Source organism: Rhinolophus sinicus, chromosome 3, assembly GCF_057876585.1.
Source record: "Rhinolophus sinicus isolate RSI-liver-muscle chromosome 3, RSI-T2T, whole genome shotgun sequence".
Classification (NCBI taxonomy): domain Eukaryota; kingdom Metazoa; phylum Chordata; class Mammalia; order Chiroptera; family Rhinolophidae; genus Rhinolophus; species Rhinolophus sinicus.
In genome coordinates this window covers 58,039,552-58,059,742 of record NC_142503.1, presented here as the reverse complement: position 1 = coordinate 58,059,742, position 20,191 = coordinate 58,039,552, and the positions used below count along the sequence as shown (strand labels likewise).

Sequence of the window (20,191 nt, the reverse complement as noted above, 5' to 3'; positions counted from 1 at the left end):
AAAAAAAAGAGATAAATATAGGATATTTGGATATGAGATAACGAATATGATTAAACCTTGGCTTGCAATAACAAATCCTTTGTATGTTGCAGATTCTCCGTCACAGGTAGTCCATACGGTATAGGCTATGCAGGTGCTACAGCTGTACCTAAAGAATTTTTTAAATTTAGATATTTGGTACTATTTATAGCGAAGGCTATAAGTATCATAACAATTAATGATGATTTTAATTATTTTATATTCAATCCACATTCATTTGGTTTCATACTAGAATTAACATTTATGATACTTTAGATTTGAAGTTTCAGAAATAAATTTATTTGAATGTACTTTAATAATCAGCATTCTAAAAACATTAATTAAAACTATATACCTTGTTGTACTTACACATTTTAAGGTGCCAAAGAAGAGTTGCAAACTGTGAAGTAACTTCTATGAAGAGATGAAGTAAAGAATGGAAGGCAAATGACTGTATGTGTATGTGGTGAGTGCTTAACATTTGTTACATCTACCACAAAGTTGATTCATAGAGGTAAAACTGCCAAACTCTTTGTCATTATGTATTTATGATATAGACATGTATAAAAGTGATAAAAAGTTATATAACCATTACATGCTTTATATTATAAGCAATACCATATAATTTTATTTAAAGCTGTTATCTTTCAGGGCCTATCTTTGCAAGTCTCTTTTACAATGAATCCACTTTAGGGGAAGTTATGTATGTCATCTCTACTGTAACTATTAAAAAATAACCTTAAATGCCATTGGAATTTATATCTTAACTACTTTTTATATTTTTCTGAACTTCTATGTTCAGTTATCATGTTTGTGTTGAGAGTACTCTGTCTCTCAACAAATACTATACAGTTGAATAATCTTGAGGGGTAGATTAATTTCTTCATTTTAGAATGGGTTGCTGTGGTAACCACCCCAGCTTACTTTAAAATAATTTTTTAAAGCTATACCCACTGTGGGCCAAGCTTAAAAGCAGGCAGACCCAGTGCACAGTGACTGCTGACTTAATGTAAGGAAGTAGTCAAGAGAGGAAGGTAGTGTAAAATGGCATGCAACCCTGAACAGAAATTAGAAATTAGCTTTCCCTAGAGTTAAAATCCTGAGGATCATGCTCTCTGTAACTTCTGTAACACTTTAATTAAATATGTTGCTAAACAATTTCTTTTGGGGGAAAAACAAGTTAATATATATCTACATGTATAATAAAGCACATGATAATTATTTAATGAAGGAAATATTTGGTGATTGGGGGAAAAAATCAAGTTTAAATAGTACATCAATCCACACATCATTTTGTGTTAAAGGAAGTGTAACCTTTTACTTAACCTGCTAGGCTACAAGCTTCCAATTGGCTTAACGGGTATAAGAATATTCTACTTTCCAATCATAGAACTGGAATACACTGGAGAATTCATTTAACACATAAGCAACCTGAAGCCCAGAAAAGACACACTCATTAGTTAGGCACAAATCTTGAACCAGAGACTCCAGGCCTCCAAACATCTAGTACCAGCTCCTCCCTACACCAGAAAATATTGTGATTCTAGCTAAGTACTATTAAATGGGAAGGATAAGGATGATTTTAAAGAAAGAAAAAAAAGTCCAGAAGTATTTAAAGAAGGATACAAAGCACATTTTGGATTAACTGCTTTGTGGATTTCCAATGAATAATTTTAAATCTCAGGTGAATTTCTATTGTATATTTCTGTACAACCCCTTCTGCTTCAACTATAAAAGTTCCAGGGAAAGAAACTAATGCTAATATTAACTTAGGGTCACACATAATTAAGAAGCTAAATCTGCTGAGGGGAATATTTTATATTTTAAAAGGCCAATTGTGATACATTCCAGGTCTAAATTATTTTCAAATTATCCAGTGTGAGGTTATACATACTTTTGAATGCTTGTACTATCATTGATAATTATAGGTTTCTTATAATATTTATTATTAAATGATTCTTTAAAATGTTAAAAGATAAAAGTTTCTTTTTAAAGAAAAATATAAAATTGAAGTATACTGTGATAAATACTCTCTATATCCATCTAAAATAGTATGGTTCAAAGTCAGGTATTGCCTATGTCTATTTGCACATGTAAAACAGGCTGTTAGAATTCATTACATTAATTTGAGGCATTATGGAAATAAACATAGGTGTTCCTGCAAATGGTATGCTTTGTTAGGGCATTTGTGAATCTGGAAAAAAATGAAATTTCATTTTTACCACCATATATAGATGTATCTTAGTATTCAAAATGTCTATGCACCTTTAAATTTTTGGACTTTTTTAGAAGTTGTACCTTAAATGAAACCCTAATACAGATGATCTCTGCCATATTATTAAAATAAATTCATAGTAGCAAACTTACCAGATGAAAAACAAACAGGCAAACAAATAAATTGCAGATACTAATCTGTAGTAAATACTATTTCAGATGGTTCTTGCTTTGCACAGTTTGCCATGCTTTCCTATACTAAAAGCCAGAGTTTCATTTTAGTTGTGCTGATAGTCACAATGTGATGAGCCAGAAGCCTGAAGATTGTTCAGATCTAGTTGTCCTCGCCTGTAAAATCAACCTTTCCCTTTCAAGTGAAGCCTTGGGGCAAATGCCTAAATGTTGAGCCTACGCTTCTGAAAAAAGCTACTCACTTCAATAGCCCCTGCAATGAAGCAGGAGGCTTTTTGAATCACACAGTCTTCCCGCATTAAAATAGTCTGGAGGCACAGGGCAGAACTTAACAGGAAATGCAACTAGTCATTGGGTTAAACACAGTGCTGAAGGGAATTTTTTTAAGTGAGAAAATATCTTTAATTAGCTAGATATTTCAGTACACTCCTATTGTCTACTCTTGTACATTCCATGTTTTTATTTCCCCATTATGTTTTCAGTTCTTCCTTTTACAATATTGAAATTTTAAAACTTGGTTTAAACATTTTATATCAACTATAGTTCTACTGGCATGCAATCGTGTCTTTTCATGATTTGTGTACTAATTGGTGTATGTTATCTTTGGTTTTAATGGGTGTGGAGTAATTTGGCTAGAGAAGGGAGGTTCCCAAGCCCTAGTAGCCTTTACAAAATCTTTAATATTGATCTATTTTTTAAACTTTAACGTAAGTAGTATCTTCCTTATCAGTCTCTATTTCTGCTTCCTGTGCAGCTGAAACTCTTCAGGATAACTGAAGTCATCCGCTATCGGATAGGGAAGCCTAATGCATTTGGGAAGTTGTTTTGGTTTACATGGTAATGCCCTGGATAAAATCCAGTCAGGTGTGGAAGAGATAGAGTAGGAGGAGGGAGGGGGAAATCTCCGAGGAAGCTGCCGCCTTACTAAATATTTCCAAACTGATTAGAAAGTTCATGGCCCCGCGATGAAGTCGAGATTTCAAATACTGGTGATTCTTTTATTGCTAAAATTTGAGAACCATGTAGGGTCACTTTCTAGCCCTCCGACCTTCCAGAGCTGAAAATCGCGTATTCTGGGCGTTCTGGAAAAGCGCGCTGGAATCGGGTGCTGCAGATATCCTGGACAGTGGCTTTTACGCGTAAGTAATAGAGGAGCGCTCGGACGGATGGAAGAATGAAGTGGTTAACGCGTCTCCAAACGGGAGAAAAGTCACAAGAGCAACTATTAGGGTCGCGCTCCTATTGGTCAGAGGAAAGATCCCGACTTTAGAAGGACTTTCCTGCTGGCTGGCTGGCTGGCTCGCAGCGTCCCCGGGGAGCGAGCGCGCGGCAGCCAAACACTCGGTTCTCGGGGCGTCCTCGGCTACGGTACCGGCAGAGAGCAGCGAGTCGCCGCTCGCGGTGTTGTCTTCATTTGGTGCAATAAAGAATTGTCATTAGCTGTGCGTATGGCATGTGCCGTTACCCTACCGTAAAACTAAAATTAGCAAAATGTCAGGAATGGAAAGATTGATTCACCAAGATGCAATTATCATTTAAAAGTGCTTGATTGAGGTACTGATGTTCAGTGATTTATTCTGCATACCATATACATAATTAAAGTAGTGTAGTGGAGTAATTTATCAATCTAGTTGAGACTGGAGGGGTGAGGAGCGAACTGCTGTATGTTTGTTTTATTAAAATGCTCGGAGGTCTAGTCCCGCCCCCCTTTTGCAAGAGTGAAACTGATGATTTCTCCAGCTCGCGAGGAGTCAACGGTTTGGGATTATGAGGGAGGGAGAGACGGAATGAAAGGCAGCGCGAGGCAAAGACACAGGCAAGGACAAAATAAAGGGAAAAAAAGAAGGCAAGAGGTACTTCGTCGTTCGCGCTGCTTAGAATCCCGTGCTCCGATTTTCCCTGCCACCCCCGCCTCCCCTCCCAATATCCTTCCACCATTCCCCCCGCCCCCCGCCGTTTTTACGCGATGTTTCAAAGGCTGTGAGCGGCTCTCCTTTTCCCATTCGTCTTCTGTCACTTCCTTCCTGGACGCAGTTTTCTGGACGAGTCTGGTTACTTTTAATCCGGCCGGCCGCTGAGAGCCACTTTCTCCTCCTCCTCCTCCTCCTCCTCGTCTTCCTCCTCCTCCTCCTCCCGTTCCCCCTCCTTCCAGCGGCCTTGGCGCGCGCGAATGCGCGGCCCCGAGCGCGCCTCCCCCGCTCGCACTCTTTCCGCGCGCGCGCTGGCGCGCGCACACACACACATCGTCTCCAGCTCTCTGCTTGCTCTGCTCGCAGTCACAGACACTTGAGCACACGCGTACACCCCAGACATCTTCGGGCTGCTATTGGATTGACTTTGAAGGTTCTGTGTGGGTCGCCGTGGCTGCATGTTTGAATCAGGTGGAGAAGCACTTCAAGGCTGGACGAAGTAAAGATTATTGTTGTTTTCTCTCTCTTTCTCTCTCTCTTAAGAAAGGAAAATATCCCAAGGACTAATCTGATCGGGTCTTCCTTCCTGTAAGTACCTCTGACATTTCTCGAGAAAATAGAAATAGCCTGGGTATTGTCTCCAAAATTTGCATCAATATATTTCCCGGCACTGGGTCTATCCCTCTGCCTTTTTGAAGGCTGAAGTTGAGGCTTGTTGTGCATTCTTTTCGTTAGATTCCATGATTTCCTCGTCTGTTGCTGAAAGTAACTTTTTTAGATAGTCTTATCCGTTTGCCATCAGTTATTGAAATACTCCTGACTCGTTCTTGTCACACCAATATGTTTAAAGTTTCATGAAGTTAGTTCACGTCATTAGCATGTTTGATATGGTGGAGCGTGTGGAGGCTGGTAGATTTTAATATTTCACAGAATGTTCTGTGACCTTGAAGTACATGCCTTAAGAACTGGCCGTTAGTTCACTGTGGAAAGATGCTCCTCTGAGTCCCCCCAAAGACTCTGATTTGCTTTGGGTTATGCTTCTGAGCCACTAATTCTTGGGATTAGTTTGAGCTAAAGCATGGCTGTCTGTCAGAATATACCTTTGTGCATCCCATTCCCTTACCAAAGTGCTGCCTTGATAGAAGGCTTCTTAATTGGTGTGGACAAAAAGTAATACCCTGGCCATGATAGTCTATACATTTCACAGTTCATGTTGGGGTTTCAGTATATGCATTGCTGTTTAGGTCAAGTCAAATACATAGCTGTTTAAAAACAAGGTTAAATCACTTAAACCGCCTTCTGTTTGGACTTTGGATGAAAGTTACCAAACTCAGTGGTAAAGTTGGAACAAAGCAAGTATATATAAACACGGCAGGCACATTGTTTATAATATTAAATATTATGCAAGTATTTAAATTTGATACTAATGTTATCTCTTTCCCAGAATATGGCTATTGATTCTTAAAGGAAATTTTATATCTAAAGCATTTCTGACTGTTCTAGGTCCAGTAGTTATTTTTTGGGAAAACCTATTTTTCTTCAAATTTTAGGAATGTGTGTCTTTTGTATAAAATACCTTTATATGTGAATGCCGACAGTATAATAGGTAGAATCGGGCTCTCTGCCAGTTCTGTAACCGGTCCTCAGTGGAGAATTGCTTTGACGCAAAGTGGGTTTTACTATTGTGAATCTGATATTAACCCTAATAGTAACTGTCTTGTGAAATGGCTAGTGACTGCATATATTTTCTAAGTGCTATAAAGGGAACTCCAGCCACCTCATTATACCAGTCAAAAAGAGTGACCAGCCTCTTTTTCACTGGCACCTTGCAATGGAATTGTGGTTGCAGAGTAAAGATGTTTATGTAGAGTATAATAACTTGAATCCCTAGAGACTTGGTAAGACATGGAAATGTGACCACCTGTGAAGCCCGTTTAACCTCTGAATTGCATACTAATTTTAGCTTTAAATAGATTAACAATCTCCAATTTAAAACTAAAACATCTTAATTAATTTTTTAAATAATGTCAGTTTTGGCTAGTCTTTGAAAGCGTTCAGTATGTATCAGTATGGCACAAGCAGTATGTTTGTTTCTCCATCAGTTTCAGTTAAATATAATGCAGTTAAGAAACTATATTATTATCTTAGTGTATGCATGAAATTATTTAAGTTAAAAGGAGTAGTTCTAAAGCAAGTGGTTCAGAACTTGATAGGTATTAATTAAATGAGATGTACCTATCTAATATCCTTTCTGAAGAGGAAAAAAAAATCTCTAAAATATCTCATTCTATTTGTAGGAAAATACATTTGGCTATATATTAGACTACTAACTCAATTCTAAAAGTTTTTGTCAAAACACTTTAAACTCAATGTTTGTTTAAAATATGGTCCCCAAATCAACTTAAGAAGACAATAGTTGGCAGTTATCTTTACTTCAAGTTTTACTAAACTTCATTAAAATTACTGTTCTTTTATTAACATAATTCACACAACTTTGGAGTATCTGTGGCATATTTTCCAGACTTCTTACTAAAGACAGTATTTTACTCCATTTATTAATTACACTATTTGCATTCTGATTGCTGTATAAGTATGTGGAATATAGTGAAAGACAATATTAAAGGTACAACTTTTATTAAATAATAATTTTTCTTTGGTTTAAATAAAAAATGAGCACTTTATAACAAAAATCAATTTTCCACCTTTCCTGAGCTGTTCATACTTTAAAAGTATGCAATTACATATATTAACTTTTCAGAATAGAAACACATTAAATACAGGAAATTTAAATAACAAGAACTTTACTGCATCTTGCCTCTTTTCTTTTTAGTAAACATATTCAGTTTTCAAAATTTGGGGGAAATGGCTCATTCCAATGGGGAAAAGGACTATCTCAGGATTCAAAATTGAATCTTGAAAAAGCATCATATTTTATGTTTTTCAGATTTCTATGACTATCTTCCTTGGCGCTCACTTTACCGAATCAATAAATTGCATAACAGTACAACCATATCTTTCAAAGAAATTATTTCTTTTATTTAAGTTCCTTTTATAAAAAACTGAGCTAAATAACTCCTTGGCCACTGTTAACATTATATTTCAAAACTTTCTTCTGTTCATTGTAGTATATTTTGTGGTTTTATTTCCCAATTCTATGTGCGGTATATTTTGAGTCTATGAAATCTCAGAAAGTGACAAAAATGGGGAAATATCTGTGCAGCAACATTTGTGCTACATAATAAAAAATAAAAAAAAAATAGTTATTAAGCAGAGAACCCTGGCTTCAGGGACATGGTTCAAAACAACATGGGAAAATTTCATACGCAATTAAGGGTCACAGAATGGACTTTAAAGAGATTATTAAGAAAGTTCTACATTTTTTCAAAAGCACATCCTCTGAGAAAACACCCCGCAAATGAATATCTAAAACTTATAAAAATGCACATATTCATTTTATGACTATAGAGACTGGCTGGACACAATGAAAAGATTTAATCACTGATGATCAGTCTGTGTGCTGCATGTGGAAGGATAGGTGATTAAGATCCCCGTTCTCAGCACTGTACCTTAATCTCATGGGCGCGTGGACTGCCTTGCACTCAGTAAAGCTTGACTGTTCACCGAGATCTGTCATCTTTAGGAAATCAAACCAGATTACAGAGGCGATTCACAAAACCAGGAGCGACAACAGTCTGTGCACCTTACAAAAGACGGATTACCCAGTTCATGTGTTATTTTGATAGGTCAAAGATAAAAGCTGATTGTTGAGAAATGGCAAGACAGTCCAATTTCAAATGACTGCTAGATAAGTATACCACAACCCTGTTGCTTCATCGTTATGAAGAGCCATTCAAACTGTGGAAAACTCAGTTTTCAAATGACAGGCTTTCAATAGTAAAATAAGAGAAAGCATGTCCTTTTTATATGTGTCTTCATTGCTTAAATTTTAAGTTCCATCACTTCTTTATGAACAGACATCAAGTTCTGACTGCTTATGCGAAACAGTTACAAGGCTTAATTGCAGTAGATATTTTCAGAGGGTTGTAGATAGCACAAAACAGAATTTGCCAGAAATAAAATATGCACTCATGGTATTGAGTAACTGAGTAGAAAATGCATAATAGTCAGTAGCCATTATGTTATTCTGTTACAAAATATATTCTTCATAAAAATGTGTAATTATATAATTATGAATCCATATTTGAAATATATCTTGATAGGTGTTTATTTGTCAAATTATTTATGAATATTACATATAGATCATTCTTTATAACAAAATATGAAGTTTTGAGAATTTATTTCAGAGAATAAAATTTGGTTTACATAATAGCATTTTGAAAACCCCAACTTCTTACACATCCAACTCTACAGTAATTTTTTGCTTCTTTAAAAATTGAACTCCTTTTTTACCCAACTGATGCCTCCTAGTGTTTCACACAATAAAACACTAATGAGTCACCCATAAATGTAAACATTACATTTTCATTGCCAACATCTTCTGTGATACATAAAATTAATATTTATGTGTTTAATTTTCTGTGCATTATAATAAGATAGGAACTTCTAGTGAATGAGATGTTTCATCTGAGTGGATTTGTGGCACACACTTTCAGGTTTTCTTTGACCATAACAATATCTTACTAAGTTTTAATAAGTTTATTATCTTTAGTTCCAGTTTATATATTTACTGTTTATAGTCAGTCTTATTTTAAGTGAAAAACATAGGCAGAATAGCATAGCTTCCATTTTGTAGGCCTGGAAATTATATAGTTGTGTTCATCCGGAAATGTCTGATGAGCAAATTGCTAAGGGACTAACCATTTAAACACTAAAATATCTTAAAAGAGATATAAAATTTTGCCAACTCTGTGTCTTGACACTTAGGAATTTCTTTGTAAAAGTGGAATGAAGAAAAAGAGCATTTAGAAAAAAAAAGTAAATATAAATGTACAGATTCCCACAAATATAGAGTATGTCACTTTATTAGAAAATAAAATAATACTTGCGTTGGGAGTATATTATTTTACATAATTGGAGGAAGACTTATTAGAACATAACTTCTCATGACCAGAAGATTGTCTTAATGAGGTAGAAGTTAGTAGATACTAACTTTGGTGTGAGTTTTCTGTCATTAGGGTAAGTGTAGACTTTCAATATTTTTGCACATCTGTGATTTCAAATAGCTTTCTGACTCTACTTACGAAGATGGATACTTTAGTTTCTGAATATTTTTTCTTTAAAATAGTTATGAAAGGGAGGAGGCATTCCCCTAATGGGTCTTAAATTCAAAGGATGCCCTCAAAAACCTGTAGCATTTTGTGGGCTTCTTCCCGAGTCTCCATACAACACACACATGCACAAAAACTCACAAATTTCTTTCATTAACACAAGTGTTATCAGCATCCAAACTTTTAGACACTAGACTGAATATAGTTCATTGCTGTTATCTAGATACATATGCGTCACTTAGTTCTTCTGATTCAGAACATACCGCATTTTAACAATATTTAACTCTCATTTAAGATTTTCTGATTTGGACAATAATACAGTGCTATTACAATTCTGTGCATATTGGATACATTTCAAAGAATGTAAGGGGGTGTATTCCTTTAGTTCAAGGAAGCAAACGTAGAAAGGGGTGGACCTTTCCCACAAGAGCCACATTTTTCCCCTTGGAGAATTGAAGCAAATATGCAGTAAGTAAGTGAATAACAGCATGAGAAAAAATAATTTCTGATGGTCTGCTGTAGTCAGTAAGCAAAGGAAACTGTCAGGGTTTTTCTAAAAGCAGTTATTAATAACCTTTCTCACACTGAATCGTGAAAAAAGTCTATGAAAGTGTTGTAATTTTAATAATTTAACTTTCATAAAGTGTACTAGAATTAATTTTGCTCAAAACAAGAATTCAATAGTAACTATTTTATAGATGAATTGAGATATAAAGGGATAAAGGGAGCTAGAGGCACCCGTTTCCTAACTTTCTCTTAAGAATAAGTAGATAGCATCGATGTTCTTATGTTAGTTGTTTATGTGTGTGTAAATAAAGAAAATTCTATAACAGAGCACCATTGTAAAAAATAAGATTATAAAAAACATTACCTAAAAATAGTATCTCACGTTTCTTTGTATTATTTAACGTTTACTGCAAAAAGTCACGTTCTTATTAAGTATGGATAGTATGTGGTACCTGTTACAGAAATCCATGTTTTGCTTTCAAGTGATAAGATGAGTAACATTCATTTGTCATCACCATAATGCCTTTATTGTGCATTGTCATTATATTGCCCAAGTTAAATCTCTAATTATTTTTAAAATATAGTGGCTAGTGTAAACAAAGTTCAAAGTACACATAAAGAAAATCTTGAGGATATTACAAAGGAAATTGGCGATATTACAAACGATATAAACAGTAAACCTATTACGGGCAGATTTCTGCAGGAATCATTACTCTTTAATAATGCAGATGTTATAGAGACTTTATTAATTCTTAATGCTGTAAATTTGAAATGAATGGAGCAATGTTGTTCATCCTGCAAGTGGTTGTGATTCATTTAGAATGACAATGCAAATCTTCTAGCAGTGACTTAAATAAGTACCTTAAACTTAGAGACTGGAGAACCTGATCTCTGAGCAGTCCCTGCTGAGAACCTGCTTTTTACAAATATCATCCTGAGCATGGTCTGGTTTTCTTCTTGTATCTTGTTGTCATAGATAAGATGCACATGAAGAAGTCATATAAATTGTTCTCAGATACTGTGGCTCTCTAGCATATTGGTTTTAAAAAGTGGTGGATATGGGCTTTTGGTAGAATGCAAAGTGGGTTTTTTTGTTGTTTTTTTAAACAGCTAACCACTACCTCTCCCTTCCTTTTACATGTCTATGATTCTTTCAGCAAGTTTAGAATGATAAGGAAGAGAATGTGTCTTCCCGGGAACCTCAAAGATAAGCAGCTTTGGTTTAGATGTGTTTATGTATTAATATTTGCAAAATTAGAAAATAGATGCGCTAATGTAAATACGTAAAGACAGACCAGGAAATTAGTCTACTACTTAATAGAGTATACATGCTTTTTTTAACCTTCTAATTAATTGTTGACCACGCATAAGGTGTACAACCAAGGCTCATTATGGAAAGCTGGTATTATTGCTTAATGTAACATAAGGGATTGGGATTTCTTTCAAGTAATTTTGAAGATGTGATTATTTAGCAGAAATATTCACTGGAGCATTTTATTTTTAGAAATCATGGTCACACAAGGAAGCCTTTATAAGACCGGCTACCTAATTGCAGTCAAAAATCTGTTTAATGAATGAACACACACACACACACACACACACACACACACACACACACCACACACACACACAGAACACACATTATTAATATCATAACGCCCCTATATTTTTCAGTATTTTTGCCATGTTCTTTATATCTGAACAGAACATGCATGTCTAAGCAGATGTTTTAAGTTATATCCGTCATGTAGGTGAGTCTGTAAATGTCCTATTTAACTTAAATGGCTTTGTGGGAAGGTAGTTTGAGAAGTTTAAAAAGGAAAACAAAACAAAAAAAAAAACCCTTCAGTTACTATAGCTTTAGCTCTTTCTTTTTAAAAACAGTAATTACACTCAGGATGAAGAAAGTAAAATAGACTCTTTTAATTCTTTGTAACATCCAGTTTCTAAGGTAGAGCTCTGGTGTATTTTTATTTCTGAATATTCAGGGCAGGTACTGGCAGCAGAGCTACAAAATGAAAACTTCCTGGCTGCAGACCAGATACAGTGCACAGTGCCACATCATAAACTTCCCCTCTTCTGTCTCGGAGTGATTTCAGCCCGAAGTCATGTCCTTTTTTTCCTCTTGTGTAGGCTAAGGAGCAGAGAGCCTTCTTCCTGGGCAATCACTTTGGGAAAGGAAAAGCATAACGTCTGCCTTCTTTAACTTGGAAATTCAGCCTCTTAAATCACTAAGACATTAACTGCAAAGTGAATTCAGTAGGTTTCCATTTTCTTCCCAGATAGCAGTTTAGAATACATAAAACAATAGGTGTAAGATAGAAAATGAGACCTCTTCCCCATCCTCCTCCCCTTAGTACACACAGGCCCAATCAGATGTCTGTATTTTTTTTATTTTGCAGAGAAAAAGTATAATGGTTTCTTTTCAATGAAGCCTGTGCATTATATTCCAGATACGTTAGGTCATTTTGTGATGCAAATTAACATTGAGTGTTTTTTGTACTTATCCCAGGAAATAGCAATGTTCCACCACAATATGTGGCACTACAGTCATTTTTATTGATAGACACACTTTTAATGATTGCTAGGTCAAAATACAGAGCACAAAGAGAAAATGTGAGCTTCAGTTTTCAGATTTGGTTTATCCTCTTCATTTGAGAGGTACAGTGTAAGTGATGTGCTTATTACCATGCAAAATAAATCAACTTCCAAATATCTGCATTTACATTTGAAACTGTAGTCTGAAAACTCATACTTCTCCTTGTAAAATAATGAGTAAAAAATTGTTAAAACCAGTCTTTAATTACCAGTGACATTTTTCACTCGTTACCAATGCGATTTTTTAAAATCTTATTAAAATATAATTTCTAGCCACCATGGCTCCTTTCAATCAGTAGCGCATTCTCATTTATGTGAAGTATAGTCAAGTTGTTGCAGCACACCTTTCTAAAACTAGCCTTCTCTTATAGAAATATATTAAGTGGAGCCTTAAGTAGAAATGCTACTACATAATAAATATTTGTTGCAACTTGATTTTTATACTAAGTTATCGATTTAGCAGTATGCAAATGGTGTATAAATGTTAGTTTAGTCATTAACCCACTAAACCAATTGTCAATTGCCTATATAAAATTTACCAAGTCAGAACAACAGTTAAAGGTAATTTAATTTTCTCTTTAAAAGAGATAAGAAAGATCATTTTAATTATATTTAAATATCAAGCAACTATTTTTACTGTGGATGCAAATATTTCCTAATAAGTGTCAAGAAATTAATACAACTTAGATCTTAAAATGTAAATGCACTCATAAGAGTATGATCATAATGGCCAAATCTTGGCAATAGGTGTTATGAACAAGGATCCTACATCTGGCACACTTTCAAGGCTCATTAGCAAGGGGGAAAAATGTTGAACTTTTTTTGCATATATTAATATACCTAGGAGTCAGTAATTTTTTGACATTTATTTCTTACAAAATTAGGCATTCTGTTTAAAAATCAGATGTATTAACCTTTAAAACTGCTTTTATTTAGAAGATGGTACAGGACTTCTTTATCTTCTTGGAATTCTCCGGAGCTATAGGATAATTTGAATCATTACCACTCGATAAATATTGTTAGATACATTGTAAAGTTCCAGTTTAATGTGTACTGGATGAAAATTTTTGACTAGAAAATGGATTTTCTTGCTATTTAAACATTATAAAACTATACCTGGTTAAAACATGAATCTGGTGGAGGTTCCTGTAGTTGGTAATTCTCTGGGCAAGAATTTAAAAATTTTTAACTGTTAACCAATAAATTACCAAGTACTGTACTTTTTTAAAGTGCCTGATTTTCATTCATATTTAAGGAACCTCATTAAGTTGTTGGGTGGTCTTTAAGGAAAGGTTTTGTGGTCCAGAAAGTAGATCTTTTCAGCCTTCTTCTGTAACAGTTAATATGTTAAAAAGGTATAAATCCAGACCTAATTCCATCAGGATTTTTTTCTTAACTGAATCAAGCCTAACAAACCTGACTATTAAAAAAAATAGTAAGTGTATCCATTTGTTCATTTCTCGTACTTATCCAAAGACCACTTAGAGTCTATATAGGTTATAGGTTAAGGAAATAATTTTGACGAAATCTTTCTTTTCTTTCACTGTTGAGTTTTTCTCCTCTTACATAAACCAAAAAGAAATTCCCACAATGTCATTAAATGGATTTGCAAGGGGCCGGGTAAATACTCAGGCCCATTGCTTGTTTCCCTGTGGCCCTTTGGTTGAGATGAATGGACAGTGTCCCTTTTAGGACTGACCTTTCTTTAGTTAGAGTGGGTGCTGTGTGATCCCCCCCCCCCTCATTTTATAGTTTCAAAAATCAAAGAATTCTTTACTTCACCCTTTTTTACCTTAGTTTTTTATTGTTTTTGGATTCTGTCCTGAGTTCCCTTCTTGCTTCAAAATATTTGGTATTGTGAGGAAGCATGTGCACTTTTAACTTGTTTTAACTATACATGTGAGATCATAGAATTGTTTCAGGTGTGGACTTATCTCCTTACACTTCAGAGATTGATGTGGTTCATCACAGCACAATGCCATGTCATGAAAGAGCTCCAGACACTGATCTTGAAACAGCAAAAACTTCAGGATGATGTCTTTGTAAGGAACCACTGACAGCTTTAGAGTCAGTAGATGGTACATCCACAGCAAAAATGCACAGCATTATGAAGTCTCAGGAGGGGGTACAGTTATTAGAGTAGCTGAACCAAGCTATGGCTTTCATGATGTTCTGTAAAAACCTCATGTCAGGCCAAAAGTTCAAGGTGCATGTGCATGTGCAGGACAGGATGCAGGGCGGCGAGGAGGGGGAATAGGAGGGGGAAAGCAGCGAGACAGACAAAAAGCATGAGAAGCTGGTGATGACTACAAGAGAAAGAGAAAATCAGTTCTTTTTGTTTGCAAGCATAAAAGAGTGATGACCCCATCGCCATACTTAATATCATTCCTTGAATTATACATATGTGTGCTATTAGACAAAGTGGCCCATAAAGAATAGAGAGGAATGGTTATGAACAAAGAACAAACGGGGTTCAAATCCCAGCCTCCCATTTACTGGTGAGTGACTTTAGGCAAGTTATTTAACCACCAGAAAGCCTCAGTTTCAGCATCTGTAAAATGGGGATTATAAGACCACCCAGCTCTTAGAGTTGTAAGGATTAAACAGCATAATACATCTAAAAGCACAATGTAAGTGATCAGTAATTAGTAAATTATTATCATAGCACCATACATTATTTTAATATGTTTTCTTCCTGCGAATGATGATCACTTAGAAATGCTTGGTGGGATAATTATTTTGATTTTTTTTCAATAATATTTTCATATCATTAAAATTGGGTCACTTTCAGGGCAAGGCTCTATCTAATTCTGATGCGATGTTAGGCCAGTGCTAATGATCGCTAAGTACAATATATTTTTTCAAGAACATCAAAACATTTCACAGAATCAGATGTTATTAAATAAATATCATATTGTTTTTAGAACATAAATGGAACCAAGGAAAAAATAATTTCATCTATAAGTTTTAAAAGTCGTTTATTGAAATGGATGAATTCCAGGTAGATTATTGCTTAGTTTTAATAAACGTTCAGTTTGGAGGAAACATTTGATGTACATAGAATTATTAGGTGGTTTTAATAGTGAGAACAACCTCACCGAGAGTTCTACAGGTTTTGTTCCCCTTAGCATTAGTATTATCCACTTTTGAAGGACACATTAATATTCCTTACTTTTTCTTAGTACATAATTTTGATTGTATATGGAGGCAGAATTAATTTATGAAGAATGAGTGTCATTTACACATCTTTCTATTCCTTCACAATTACTCTTGCATATACTAGGTAATCTATAGCTATTTGATGAATAAATTAATGAATCGTATTTACTAGTAAAGGCAAAATGCATTTTTTATTTGAGTAGTTAAAAAGTAAGTAAATAGCACTCCACTGTCCTTTTTCATTTTCCAGATTTGATAGATCGTTCATTTGAATTATAGTTTATCAAATTTCAGATTCAAATTATCTTAATTTGGGTATTTTTCTTCATGTGAGAAGAAATAGAAAGTAGTACAGAAGATGCAGAATTTTACCTGAGGATTGTACCTTTTGATAACACAAATAAATTTAAGTAAGATGTGGATGAAAATGGGACTATTTCTGGTCTCAAGTGTCCATTTACCTCCTTTTTGTTCACCATTTATAGTCACTTAGTTTCTCAAAGAAATTCATATTTTGGATGACAGGTTATGTTGATGAGGTCTGCCCAGTGTAGACAGCCTGTGGAGCTGTGACCATTTGAAATTATTCTCATGCTCTGGAATAATGCCCCTCTAGTGTGCACCTCACACTAGCTTTCTTTCCTAGCCCTGTTTTAATGCCTGGCTAAAGAGTGCTCAGTGCAAGGAACTCTTTCGTAGTGGACTTCGCTATGGTAAAACAGCATGGACAGCTCCCAACACTGCAATCAAGGATGCCTCTAAAAACTTTAATTTAAAAATAATAATAATAATAATAAGTCTGCATGATGATGATGGAGCCATCTAAGGCACATGGGCTTAGAGAATTATTCCCATCTGCAACCCCCTCCCCCTGCTTAGTAGCCCTTTCCAGGGTTATGATTACTGGAAAATGGCTGTTAATCACCAGATTTTTTTTTTTTTTTTTTTGACTGCAGCTGCTTCAGTCAGACTACTAATCTATTAAACAACTTGGTCTTCAGTTTAAAATTTGCATTGTATACTGTATAGAATAAATTGTCATTGTAATCAGAGCATCCAAGAGAACTTCCTGATATGATTTATAGAAGCACATTTGTTTTTATGTATGGACCTTTCTAGTGCTATTGAGCCAACTGTTTAAACAATACTGTGGTTGATCAGCATAAAATAAAATATTGTAGCACTATTGAGTGCAAGCAGCATTTACAATAGTCACATTTGCAGAATATTTGAATTGTGGCATCTCTAGCATGCAGCAGTATAATACCCACATAATTCAAAACTTAACCCAGATATTTAAAATTTGACTTAAACCTGAAAGGGTTTTTGAAAGTTTAGCATTCTTGTACCAGACTGTGGTAGAGTGGTTTGGCCTCATTTTCTACCTTAATGCTTACTACATTTGCCATAATTTGAAGAAATAATCCAAAACCTGAGTCAATTATTTAGTGCTAAGAGAGGACAAAACAGATCTAATTTACAAAGGACCCTTTTAAAACACATTCTTATATGTAAAATTGACAGGCTACAAGAGGTGGTTGGATGAAGTTCATCATGTTGGAAAGAATGTTTCAATTAAAGTTGAGCACTTTCTCTTCCAGGTCTTTTTTTCTCCATTTTTTATTTGCTGTGCCAAGGTATCCATGTGCGTTTTTCCACTGTCATCTGGCTCATTCCCAGCAGATGCACACAATCTGTTCTGCTGTCACTAACAGGGTTCGGTTTATGAAAAGAATGTGTCAGAACATGCCACTATAGTCACTTTTACAGGTTTTTTTTTAAAGAGTAACTGAGAATATATGCATTGCCCTAGTTTTGTACTCAGCCTTTAAGAGATTTCTAAGAAACTTTTATAATACAATAGTTTTAAACCAAAAGCTTTCCTCTAAACATGTTTTTGACCAAATATTTATTTTCCATTAAAAATAAAAATGTAACAGTTCACAAACGTCTTTAATGATGGACAGAATGCATTGTATTTAAATTTAAGGCTAGATTTTTATAGGAATGTTTAAAATAAACCAAAGATTTTTTCAAAAAAACCCAATTTCCAATTACGAAATTTACTTCATAATCATTAAACGTATCTCATACTAAAAACAAACTACTTTCCTACTCAAATCAAGGCTTTATTTTAAAATACTGTGATATACTATGTAGGGTATAGTCATAAATACCAATTATTTCACTTCATAGGTAATATGGGTTCCCTTAAGTCTTTGACACCATTAAATTAAACCAAAAGCAGTTAAACTATCTTATCCTATATGGAGACACTTGATAAATTGTACTATCTCAAAATAATGTGACATTTTTCTTTTATAGATTTTCACATTTTAAAAGCATGATAGGTAAATATTTCTGAAACTTAATTTTATTTATTTGGGTGTTTCTATTCCTATCAAGTATTCTAAATAAAAGTTAATTTCTTTTGTTGTCTTCATAGAAAACAATTTCTCTGGTTTTATATAAATAAATAAAATATTTAAGCAATAGAAACCTGCATTCGTTCCTGAAATAACTTTAATAAGTTAGCAGAATTTGAAATTTTAAGTATGTGTAATAAGTACATACTGCATATATGTGCACATGCAGATAGATAGTGGACACATTTACATTTTGTATGCAGATATGGTATTCAAATACCTCCCAGAGTTGAAGATTTTAAAATGCACTTAAGTGCGAATTTTAGATTTTTAAAATAATTTTTGGTATGAAGAGCAACTCAAAGTTCAGGAAAATTAAACATTTTTTAATCAATGTTATAATTCACATGAGCTATAAATGACGATTTAGAAACAATATTAATGTGTAATCATATACAAATTTAGCATTAATTATATATATTTATATCAGAAAACTCGTTAGATTTCTGCATAAAAGAAATTTATGAAATATATTTTAAGGCATAATTTCTGTCATAAAAATGTTATGATTATGATATATTGTCACATAAACAACTCAAGCAGCATGCGAGTATATTGAGACCGTTTTGGAATAACTCGGTGCATTTTAGCAAGAAAATAATTTAAACGGACCTTATTGGCTTTGTTGTCACATCATATAGATTAATTGCTAAATTATCTTTCTAGAGTTGTATCAAATGATTGTTATAATAAGTTTTATTAATACCTAAAGAAAGATGAATTCTTGTTCATTATATTTCAAATGTAGAAGTGTATCCATGCCTGTCATGAGTTTATTTTGTAATGTTTTTTATGACTTGAACAGGGCACATATATTTAAGATGTGTGGTAAACAACAGTTCTGGAGTTCACTTTCTCTTGCCGATACTTTAATTTATCCAGGACTTTATGTGTCAGGTAACTTTACTTTTAATTAGTCTATAGATACTTGAATTGTTTAGTTTTTGGTAATCCCGAATATTTGTTCTTAGGATAAAAAGGTGACGCTACACCAAGAATCACAGATGGTGAACTGAATAAATATTTGGTTGAATCCTATGGGATGTCAGAGCCTCTTACTCTTCCCCTCAAAGCCTTCGGCAGTGGGGTCGGGGAGAATAGCCATAGTACATTACAAGATGGTAGACTTAGCCTTGCTAATTTATTACTGCCAGTATTAGGGGAAGAGTCACAGGGACTGAAGAACAGCCAGAATCTTTTCCTTTTCCCAAAGTTTTCATCTTCATTATTAAGTAGCATATTGTTTTTTGTTGTTTTTTTAATTAAAGGTTGTTGCGGTGACAATTGTTAATAAAGTAACATAGGTTTCAGGTGTATAATTCTGTAATACATCATCTGTATATCACATTGTGTGTTCACCTCCCAGAGTCAGTTCCCCTTCCATCACTATATATTTGATCCCTTTTACCCTCATCTACTACTCCCTCCCCCCTTACCCTCTGGTAACCACTAGACTATTGTCTGTGTCTATGAGTTTTTGTTTTTTCATTTGTCTTGTTCCTTTGTTGTTTTCATTTCTATATACCACATATTGGTGAAATCATATAATTCTCCACTTTTTCTGTCTGACTTATTTCACTTAGCATAATAATCTCAAGATCCATCCATGTCTCAAAATGGTGCCATGTATATTCAAATTGTAGCAAAGGAAAATAACAACCAGAATCTTTTCCTTTGCTATAGTTTGAATATACATGACTACCATTTTGAGACAAAACTCCATAGGCAAACCTGATCATATTTATCCTGAATGACTAACCCTTAAAATCCTATTTATCACTCAAAGTGTTAATACAGTCCTAAATTTCACTGAGGGAAGAAAGAGCCTTTATCCTCTTAGTGAGAGTCACAGAACTTAAAGAATATTTGCAAATATTCTTAAATATCTTTAATATCTTAAAGAATATTCACAAATCTTTGCTTTGTGAAATCTTTTAAA

The 20,191-nt window shown here is 34.4% G+C and overlaps 1 protein-coding gene across 24 annotated transcripts in view; it reads left to right on the top strand.

The window, feature by feature from the left end:
* The window catches only part of MEF2C (myocyte enhancer factor 2C), a 168,028-nt gene that overhangs the window by 15,331 nt on the left and 132,506 nt on the right, over positions 1 to 20,191 (top strand). For 7 of the 24 annotated variants that reach the window (XM_019734231.3, XM_074328748.2, XM_074328752.2 and 4 more), the window contains exon 2: positions 398 to 484. The gene's annotated coding sequence lies outside the window, so the exon portion shown is untranslated. Of the gene's footprint in view, positions 1 to 397; positions 485 to 4,122; positions 4,278 to 4,431; positions 4,923 to 20,191 lie in introns of those variants that run through there. The other 17 variants (XM_019734230.3, XM_019734228.3, XM_019734225.3 and 14 more) reach the window with 13 other exon arrangements.